A 10916-nucleotide genomic window follows, 5' to 3' on the forward strand; every position below is an offset into this window, starting at 1 on the left:
TAACCAAAACAACATTGAGATAAAAGCCAACATTTCATTCCATATGGTGCCTGTAGGTGTCTGAATTCCTCAGTCAGGCTTTGTTTTCTCCTTAGGTTTGAAAGCCAAAGGAGGCTGGCTCATATGCTCTTCCACAATGCACTATATATATCCCTGCCGCTGAAACTGCCTGGCTTTCCAGTAAGCATGGGCCAGCTGTCACTCTATAAGGTGAATATGGACAGTGTCACTTTGTCATTAGGACAAATTCCCTTTGGTGATGCACATGTGGATAGTGTTTCTTTGTCACTGGATCAAATTGCCTTGGGTGATGCACAACTGTGCAGCCTGCTCCCCTTTCTTAACTCCACAGCACAGCTGTGGCCACTTCCTGGTTGCAACCCCAGGCCAGGGACAGTGATGATCAGCTCATCACTCACCACAAAATTCCCTTTCACACTTCCTCCCATGGAAGAGGATGAACCACACTCACCCTTTCAGGGAGCAGTTATGTTCACAACCACAAGGGAAGCAATAGATTGGCACATCCGGGGCACTCCTTTGCAGAGGTTCCGTTATTCCTTTACAGTGGGGCAAGGCATCAAAGCATGAGTTGAATCTAGGCCTTCAAAGGCCTCAAAGTGTAGGGAAGGATGGTGTATAGTGTAAACACACCAGCGGGGCCCAGGGAACAATGCTGACACAAGAGCCCTGGTTGGCACGTGTACTGTGTTTGTAAGTGCCATACTCTTCCCAGATCACACTGAGGATGAATCTACAGGACAGGGATGGTTAAAGGCTGGCCCAGTCAGCGTACTTGCCTAGCTATTCCCTGAGAAAGCAGAACTAATATTTAACTCCCCATAGGTGCTCAGAAACTGTTACTGTAGGAACAGAGAGATGTCAGAAAGTAGGAGATGAGTCAATCCTCAGGGATGCACAACTGGAAATGTCCCCTAATCCTTGCAAATCAATGTCCCTCTGATAACACGCCACAGAGATTAAAATCTGAGAGGTGTGGCAAGTCCCATATGAAAGCAGTCATTCTATGCTGACAAGATTAGAGCCCAAATGAACTTGCCCCCGCCCCAAAGATTGGACCCAGGTGCACTCTTCTGTGCCCAACGTTCTTTCCTACCATTCCTGATCCAATTCCCTTTTCCAACCCCTTTAGACTTCTACCCTATGGAACCCTACAGACTAACACGTTCCAGATGTCCGTTACCGCAGTCTTGCTCGCTGACTCCTTCTGATTCTTATAAATCACACTCAGGTGTTTACATGGAGGGGGAAGGACACTGAATGAGAATCAAGTAGCCATGGTTGGAGTCCTCAGCCGCCGAGTGAATTTGGAATAAGCTCTCTATTTGCAGAATCCTAGTTTAGTACTTCAGAATAGTAAGGACTTTTACCCTGGACTCTGCTGTGCTAGCTTCCAAACTAGCTTCCTCACTAAGCAGAGGCAATAGGTAATAGACAACAGCAGAGGAAGGTTACTTGTGAAAAATGCCTACAAGCAAGTAGTCGAACCAAGGCCCTGGGTACAATGCCTGCCCTTAGATTGCTCCTAAGTTTCCAGGCCCAGGCCACTGACTTAGACACCGAAATCCTGGCTCAAGCATCATTTGGTGTAATTTTCTGTTCATGCTAAGAAAGAACATGTGGGTTTCTACTGCAAACACGTATTTTTACATGAACGGACTGGTTTGTTGACCACAATCACTTCTGTTCAGGACCCTTTCTTTGGGGAGAAAAGGTTTTATTACAAATCAAGGACTCTCTTCAGCCCTAACCTCTCAACATCGTAAAATTCCTATAGTGTGGCCACTTCAGGGAGCCGTGAGTGAAGACCCTGGTAGTGAGAGGGAAGATGAAGAGGGAAAAAGAGACCGTATGCTACCTCAAACTCCTGACAATGTTCGTCCTCCCAGCAGCCATTTCCCACAGTTTCTTTGAACCGTTGTTTCATTTGGTCTACAACTCTGTCCAAAAGACAGGCCCATTGCACAGATGGGAATTCCGGGGCTCTGAAAGATGGAGTCCGGTAAAGGACAGGGGTAAATCCCACTGTCTCTTAGGTCAAAGATACGGTGTGGGCTACCCAGAGATTAGCTTGTTAGTTCTATTGTTATCAAAACCATTTTCTCTGGTGGAGGAGCAGTTGTGTGTCCCTAGGACAGCCGGTCTGAAGCCACTTTGCAGACGCACGGCTCCAGGACCACATGGCTCCTGGAGCCGCCCTGACAGATTGCACAGTTAATGAGCAGCAAATTATGTATTTTCTCCATCCCCTTGTACAGAAGGGTCGAGGAGTCGACAACACAGCCATAAATCATCATTATGAACCAGGGGGACTCAGCTTCTTGTAATCCTAACCCTTAAAGGCTATTTAATGAAACTTGGGCTGCACCTCTGCAGGAGAGGCAAGGGCTTAAACTGCTCCCTGACATGTTACTCACCTACTTGGAGTCTCAGATTTACTGCTTTCGGACTTTATTCATTATTCACAATGTTTTCATTCCTGGGTCATAAAATAAGCGCCCTCCTCCCCTCCAAAGGCTTGGTCCCCACCCCCAGGGCCCTCATCATTTCTGCCTTAGTCAGCAAGGTTCTGATATGTAAATTTCACTTTGGATGTTGATCTCTTTCTGAAGCAGTTAGCAGCAGATCTGGGAGTGATGGCTGGCGGCCAGGCCAGCAGAGAACTCTCCCCTACCTGCCTTTTAAGGCCCTTGGCCTGGAGAGTGGAAACTCACACAGAGGAAAGCATGGCAATTAAGCTACAAGGGGACAGAAAGGGATGGGTCCTGGCCAGCAAGCCAGTGTTTGGGAAGTTGTCTCCAACTGTAAGAGAGACAGACAGAGAGAGAGAGAGAGAGAGAGAGAGAGAGAGAGAGAGAGAGAGAGAGAGAGAGAGAGAGAGAGAGAGAGCCTCTTCCTGCCTTTCAGATATTAACTGTTCTAGAGAGGAAATGGAGACAGACATTAGGCCAGCCTTAGTGGGAAGGATAGGGCATGGCACAGAGAAAGAGGCACCGACCTAAGAGCCAGTGAGTCTCAGTCTGACCCCCATCTATTACTTTTCAGCCAGATGACTTCACCTGTCTGGGCTTAGGTGTCCCCTTATAGAAAACAGCATCAATATCCACCCCGTGAGTCTGGCCAGGGACTCAATAGGTGATATATCAAGTGCCTGGCACCTCCATAGCTTCATCTTGGTTTGGGGTTTTTGTCCTTCCTCTTTCATGGTTAGGAGGGGTTGGGCAATAAAATAAAATTAATAAAAAAAAATCAAAGCACTATTTAAGAATATCTTTTCCAGGAGCTCTTTGGAAAAGAACATTTCAAACTGGATGTAGGGAGCATAACCTGCCAGGGGTAGAAGCAGAAAATACATGTGTGGTGATGTTGGTTTTGATCCTTCCAGGAAACAAGACAGAAGAAAGGAAACCCATTACAGAAGGACCCCCTACCCACCCCACCCCCTCAGCTGCTCTGCGTTATTTTAAACATTCTGCTTTATTTATAAATCACCCCAAGAAAAGTAATATTTTTACACATTATGTCCTAACAATTCCTCTTCTGGAGACTGAGAACCCTTCCCCTGTTGACTCTGAAGGGCTAATGTCCCTATATTCTGTTCTGCTTTAATAATATTTACACAGCATTTTACAGCTTACAAAGCCCTTTTCCCTTGGTCGAGTTGTCTGTTTCTCATAGCACCCTGCGGGTCACTGTATGATTACCAACGCTAAGTGAGAGTGGTGAAGGCCAGAGAAGCCAGTGAGTCACCCTGAATAAAAAAAAAAGGGGGGGGGCAGCTTGGCAGCCCCACGGCTAACACCTGGCATCCTCTCTCTCACTCCTGTGGTCTTTCTGAGGGTACCAAGAAAACTGTTTCTTTAAAGTCCCAGCAGGTAGTCCTCATGCCCCCCAAACAGAGACAATACAGTTAGTGATCTTCTACTCTTGTAGTATGCTTGTACATTTACGTCCTTGTTAGCTGCCATCCCGAGTTGTTTGTTTGTTTTGCCCTACTCCAACCCCTACATCTCATGTTTGTGGGTTAACAAATTTCTTTGTGCCCAGAGAAGATCCATTCAACAAACACTGGATGATGGAGAATCATTTTTTCTTAGTTTTTTTCTCAATCTTGAGGCAAAGGAAAGATATAATATACTTGGGTTCTGCCTCTTAAGATAGAGTCAGGAACATGTTGTACTTTCTCTGACGCCAAATGTTCCATCTTAAGTCTACCATATCAACCTAGGCCTGGCCCAGGATGATGTGGTAGACTTTGGGGAGCCCCTTTTGAGGGCCTTACCCTGCCTGGGGAGTGAAGGGGGGATGGCTAGGGGCAGGTGGGATGTTGGGGGGGGGAGGGAGAGGGAGAAGGGATTGACATGTGAAACAAGCTTGTTCCTAATTTGAACTAATAAAAAAAAAAAGAAAGAAAGAAAGAAAAAAGAAACTGCTATACTTAAGTACAAGTGATTGGATAATTCCAACTCAAGTATCTTCAGCACTTTGGCAGTGAGCTGGGTGGGAAAGACCAGGAAGACACAGTAGGCATTTCTAAGGCTACCAGTGGTGATTCTGGTAGAGGAGAGAGAGAGGGAGAGAGAGAGAGAGAGAGAGAGAGAGAGAGAGAGAGAGAGAGAGAGAGAGAGATCTCAGAAGCCCATTATGGCTGCAATCAGCGTGGCTACCCTGTGCCCATTAGCCTCATGAGGAACATAGTTTCAAGTGCCATTATTTTCCTTAAAGAGATCCTGTGCCAGTCCATGCGGGAGTCTCCTGGCAGCTCTCTCTACAGTGTTGCACACTACCAATCCCACACTTCTTTTCCATGTTGAATTTGTCAAGTTTCCTTAACATTGTACCACTGTGCATTTCTTCCTGTTTCTAAGCTACCTTCTCCATTTCCAATGTTTCCACATTTGGCTTCTACTCAATAAATTCAAGTCTTTGATGGAGTTGTACCTCCAGCTCTCTGCTGTTAATGGCTTCGATAGCTCTGTGAAGATGATCTCCTAAAGGGCAAATGTCCCCCATCAATCCTGTTCCAGTCTTCTGCTATTTCACCCAAGTGGACAAGATACCAAGAGGTCAAACTATCCAAGTTCAAGATTAAACCCAGTCCTGCCCATTGCCAACAAACTACTTGCCTCACCCCTGTTCCATGTGTCCCTAAACCTAACTTCAAAGACCCAGAATCTTAAGATTTCTCCCTTTCCCTTATACCACTACCATCAACTTCTATTTGCTCTGCTATTTCAAGGTCCCTCATGTCAGCCTCTTTTCTCCTGTTCTCCCTGTATTACCACCATGACTTCATTCTTACCACGGTTAGAAAACTGACCAAACCAACTTAAAACAATATTCTTGTCAACCTCTATCAATTAATTGGAGTGAAATTCCTCAGAGTCAGAGACCTCGACAGTCATGCCCCAGTCTTCTTTGTCTACCTGAACTTTGTCAGCGCCCTTGTGCCTGTTTCTCCAGCCAAACAGGTCTGCTTTGCAGTTCCTGCAAGAACACCAGAGTTGCAAAATCTCCTCCATTGTTACAGAAATCCCCTTCTCCCTGCGAGTCAAGGTCTCTGATGAAAGTCCCATCCTTCCCCTTCAAAGTGGAGCTCAAGTGCCAGCTGGTCTTGGCACCAAGTTCAGGCTTTTTCACCTCTGCACCTGGAGTAACTAGGCATGTAAAACCTAGCTCGTTATGCTAAACCTGGCTCCTTATCCACACCTAGGGTGGTGCTGGTATCAGTAGCTTGACAATTTTCTGATAACTAGATAGGACACATGCTCATTAAAAATGATGATCAGGTATGTGTGTATGAAAATAACCCACAGTCCTCTACCTCTGAACTCCCAGCTACTTCACACCTCACACCATCTACACATTTGGTGACCAAGGCAAGAGAATAATAACATTTTCTGGTTATTTCTTTGTCCCAAGTAAAGGGAAAATTTGACATGCATTGTCCTTAAAGCAATCTTGTCCCTAGGGCCCTACCTTGATTTTTTAATTTTTCCCTAATTCGTTTCCCTCCCTGAAGCTTTAATAGCACAGCTGGTCTGGCACTTGGCTTTCATCCTCTTCAGACCATACGTTTCAAGGGCAAACCACATCTTATACAGCAGCTTATGGGCCACCAGGTATGTCTACCACCAGGACTGCATGGTATGCGGGAAAGACCCACTGAGCATCTATCTACACACAGTGGTGGACATCATAATCGTCGTCTTCCTCTTTTTCCTCCTCTTCCTTGTCTTCTTCCTTTCTTCTTCTTTTCCTCCTATACTGAGGGTTGAGTCTAGGGTCATGCACTTAGCTTATCTCTTTCACTCAAATCATTTCACACAATTGCTGCTACATACTCTCACCAGTGGTCACTTGCCTGGTGGCCTGAATGTTTTGTCTCCACACATGTAGCCCTCCAAAACCAAGAACTAAAAGCTTTTATAGCTGACCAAAGAAAGACAAAGAACACTTTACACAGCACCAAATATATTGTAGACTATAAAACAAACAAACAAACAACAACAAAAGAATGCTCATTAGAATACGTGGACTTTAAGCAAGTCAGACCTGAGTTTTAATTCTGGCCTTCACTTTTATTCAGCATGGTCACCTTGGATGAAATCACTTTCCTTTGTAGGCTTCAGTGTCCTCAATCACTCAGAAAATGGGGAAAAGAATGCCTACCTCATATAGCTGCTGAAGAGCATTTATGATAAGGCCAATTAGTTTCTAGTCCCTCAGATAGCCCATAAAAGGATCTGACTATCCCACCACACTCTGACCCCCACAGAATCAAGACAGACACACAACTGTCACCTTCATATTAGATACTGTTTGCAAATATGAACGATAAGGGCTGTACCTAACTAGAGAGGAACTGCTATGGGGCCTTACTTCTTTCCAGGCACTGGAGTGAGCTTGGGTGCTGGAGAGAGAATAAACGAAACCCTAGGCGGCGCTGGTCAATGCCTATGTTTGTTAAATTACAAATAGATGCCCCCTCCCACAATCCCCCAGGGATAAGAGGGTCTCTGCAGCCATCTGATCAGGGGACAACACAGCGAAGGATTAATGTGGCCTCTCTCTGTTGGTGGTCTTTGTAATTGCACAGATGGAGTGGATTGTAAATGGGGGACTGGGTCCCTCACTAACTCACTGCTGGGCCAGCACAGCTTCACCTTTTTTTCAGTTGCAAACTCAACTAACCTTTAATGAGGAGCAATGTTGGGGAACCTTGTTTTCTTGGCAGAACTCTGGAAGATAAAGGGAGATGGGGGTGGGGGTGGGGGAACTAATGAAGTCCAGATGTGGGCCAACTGAAGCCTGATCCTGAATAAACAAGCCCTGGAGGTATTAAGCTCTTCTTTTTGTCTCTCCAGAAAGAAATTTGCATGTGGCACTGAGCATGCTCCCATATTCCACACGGATTGTACTTAAGGCTTCTGGGAAACTAACTGGATCCTCGGGCATCTCAGGCCCATTGCTAAAGCATCCTTGATGATTTTTGTACACTTATACCAAGCACCATAGCCTACATCTTGAACCAGCAATTTTATATCACATTGGACCAGTCCCCACCCTGTGCAGCTAATAATAGGTTACAAACTTGGAAACAGACATGGTAAGTCAGCATCCCAGCTACAGAGCCAGAGGTAGGTTCAGAGTTCTCTGGGATTTTTGGAAGGGGGAGGAGGTAGCCAAGGAATGTCCCTGCAGATACCTTCTTGGTGTTTATTCAGTGCCTATCACATTGCATCAGAGAAGATCTGGCCTCTGTCTCTCAGGAACCTGTCATCCAGCAGGAGGGATCAAACCTAGACACGGATCCCATGACAAGGCAATGAGTACTTAAGGTACTATTGGCTTGCTGGAGATGCTCCACTTGTTGGCTATGCCATGAACAATGTGCACTTCGCTGCCATGCGCCCCACATCTGGTACACCAGAGGCCTGCGAAATAGCTGTGGAAGGGATGCAGCAGAGGACAGCCAAGGTGCCATGACTTTTAAAAGCCTTGGCTGGAGGATCAATACTGTTGCCCTGACTTTGCCAGTTGTAGGAAAGTCACTGATTATCCTTGAGCCCCAGCTGGCTCTAAGTAGGGAGGGAGACTGACCTATGATATGCCCATGTGTCAGTTCCTAGATATAAAGAATCTATGTGAGGCCACCTTGGGGTCTGATCATAGCAAGTATTGAGCCCATGGTTATTAAACAGAACAATGACCATGTGGGGGCCATATTAAGATCATTGACCAAAATACTCTTGATGGGCAACACAAGGCACCACTGAAGGAAAGCTGGATAGGACATGGATTTTACTATAGGCTGCTCCTAGCCTGACTGCTGCTAGAGTCATTAAACCTTTTCAAGGCAGGGTAGGGACTGCTGCTGCGTGGACCTGGACGGAATTCTTATTATGCTATGATTCCAGAATCTGATACACATCTGAAAAAGAGGTCAAGATGACGACGTTTTTTCCATAGGTTCTGCCTCAGAAAGGTGTCTGTTCTCTCTATAATGTCTGATGATTTGCATCTTGAAGCCACCCTGATCTCCTCCAGCACCATTCCAGTCCTTTGTTGTGGTGACTGAGCAAACTGGATCAAGGGCATCCCAATCAGTCAAGGCTCCTCTTGCTGTTTGAAACAAACCTGACATGGAGCAGAAGGTCCACGGCAGGCAGGCAGTAGCAAGCTGATTAGATTTCCAGTTCTGCAACCTGCTCCCTTGCCTGACCATCCGTCCCTCAGGCACTCTGGTCAGAAGTCGATTCTGGTTGAAGGCAGCCAGGATCTTGGGGCAGTCAAGCTGGGAGAGTGGGAAATGTGTCTTGCTGCTGCTGTCTGTAGCTTGTATAGCTTTTCCAGAACTGAGCATACCAAAGCAAGTTATTCATCTGCCTCTGAGGTCTTCGCTGAACTTTTCTCCAGGTGCACTCTTGGCATTATGGCAAGCAAGCAGACTAGTAGACCTCTACCAGCGATAGAAGCACACATGTCACGTGTGCCTCTAGCTGAAATGCATTGGCAGCTGGAGCAGGAGGTAGAAGTCCTATTGCAAAGAGGATTGAAAGGCAAGAGGCCTTGAACCTAACTAATTAATGACATGAAAAGAGTGGCAGACCCATGGTCAAAAGTGGGGATTCTTTTCTAGGCTCCATTTTAATTAGACATATATTGTCTTGGCTAAGTTGCATCGCCATTTTTTGACACTGTGCTTTCATTTTCAATGAAGGCAGCTAACACTTATTAAGTAAATGTCACTGTGCCTGGCATTGAGTCTCTCTCTCTCTCTCTCTCTCTCTCTCTCTCTCTCTCTCTCTCTCTCTGTGTGTGTGTGTGTGTGTGTGTGTGTGTGTGTGCACATGCGCACGCTGATACTGATCTCATCTCAAAACTTTAGCAAACGTGTTTACTTACACTTTCCACTTAATGTATGAATCTACTGAGGCTCATCAAGCTCAATTAACCTGAGACACACGCCACAGCAGAGGAGCTCAGTTATGAACCAGAGCATATACCTTTTTCTAGCTCTTGGTTTCTTTGAGGGTGAACTTTATCAACACAGTCTCCATGTTTCCCTGGCACACAGGAGCTCCTGACCAGATTAGCAGTTATTTCTAAATATTTTTTAAAACTTTACTATTGGCATTGGGGGCTGGCACATGGGTCACATTGACCATGTGGAGGTCAGACCAGAGGAAAACTTTGGGGGGTTGATTCTCTCAGAAATTGAATTCATGTTGCACAACAAGTCCTCTACCTGCTGAATCACCTCACCGACCCTGCTGTGTGTGCTGTGTATCCTGCCGGTGTTTTTCTGAACTATACAATGGCTTGACTGAAACCTATTTCACTGACTGACATCACTGCTTATCTTATTATAAAGGGTCCATCACAGGAGTATGTCAGGACGTTCTCCAGGGAACATCTCAGTGAAAACATCAAGATGACACTGGTAAAGGGAAAGAGAGAACCGCCTCTGGAGAAGCCACTTTAACATTTCCTGTGTCCATCCTGGGGTCTGGGAGAGACCAAGGGCTGCTCCCAGGTACAAGACTGCACACTGTACAGGGAGTTTAATCCTCTTGAGGAACTGTGAACATCGTTTTGATTATGTAGATGAGGAAACTGAGGATGATAGATACCATTCTTTCACTTGATTCACATTGGGGAAGGTGTCTAATTCACTTTCTACTGTGTGCCTGAGAGCAGCCCCCAGGGCATGCTGGGAATAACACCTGATAGAGTAAGTGCCTGAACAGCACGTGATGTGCCTGTCCTGGACCGGGTCTTATCACAAGACTCTGAGATTATAATGTGTTCTCTTAAAGCATTCAATTAGCCAATCCTCTGTCTGTCAAGAACACCTGTTCAAACCTCAGCAAGACATACTCTGCAATTAACTGCCTTCCACAACAAATGCCCTTTTCAGGAAAAGCCATTCTTCCTGGAGAACTCATTCCCACAACCATCAATTTGGAGCAATAGTAAATTGGACCTTTCATTTTTTAGCTTTTGAACAGCGATTCTCAGTGCACCTTCCCAAGCCACTATGGCTGCCAAATGGGTTGGTTTTCTTTTAAAGATTGGAAAGGATTCTACAAGCTCTCCTTGCCATTGCCCAACCCCAGAGTAGGCAAGTCACAAGAAAAACTTGTCTTATCAGCAGTTTACCTGTCACAACTCAGACCAGGCCAGTTAAGCTACCTTTCTATCTATTCCCTAAAGCAATCAGTTCATCTGGAGAGTTTAGCTACCTTGAAATGCATGTTTGATGGATCAGAAGGGGGCTTTGAAATCATCCAGGCATAAGGCTTGAATCCCCCTGGCTTTACTAGCTATAGGCTCTGAGTATGTCTTTTATCTAACCCCTCTGGGCTATCCATTTTCCATCTGCATAATGG

General features: G+C 45.7%; 1 protein-coding gene across 1 annotated transcript in view; it reads right to left on the reverse strand.

The window, feature by feature from the left end:
* The window catches only part of Plpp3 (phospholipid phosphatase 3), a 78005-nt gene that overhangs the window by 27456 nt on the left and 39633 nt on the right, over nucleotides 1-10916 (reverse strand). The gene's annotated exons all lie outside the window — the stretch shown is intronic.

The sequence above is a fragment of the Cricetulus griseus genome, chromosome 2, assembly GCF_003668045.3.
Source record: "Cricetulus griseus strain 17A/GY chromosome 2, alternate assembly CriGri-PICRH-1.0, whole genome shotgun sequence".
Taxonomy (NCBI): Eukaryota; Metazoa; Chordata; class Mammalia; order Rodentia; family Cricetidae; genus Cricetulus; species Cricetulus griseus.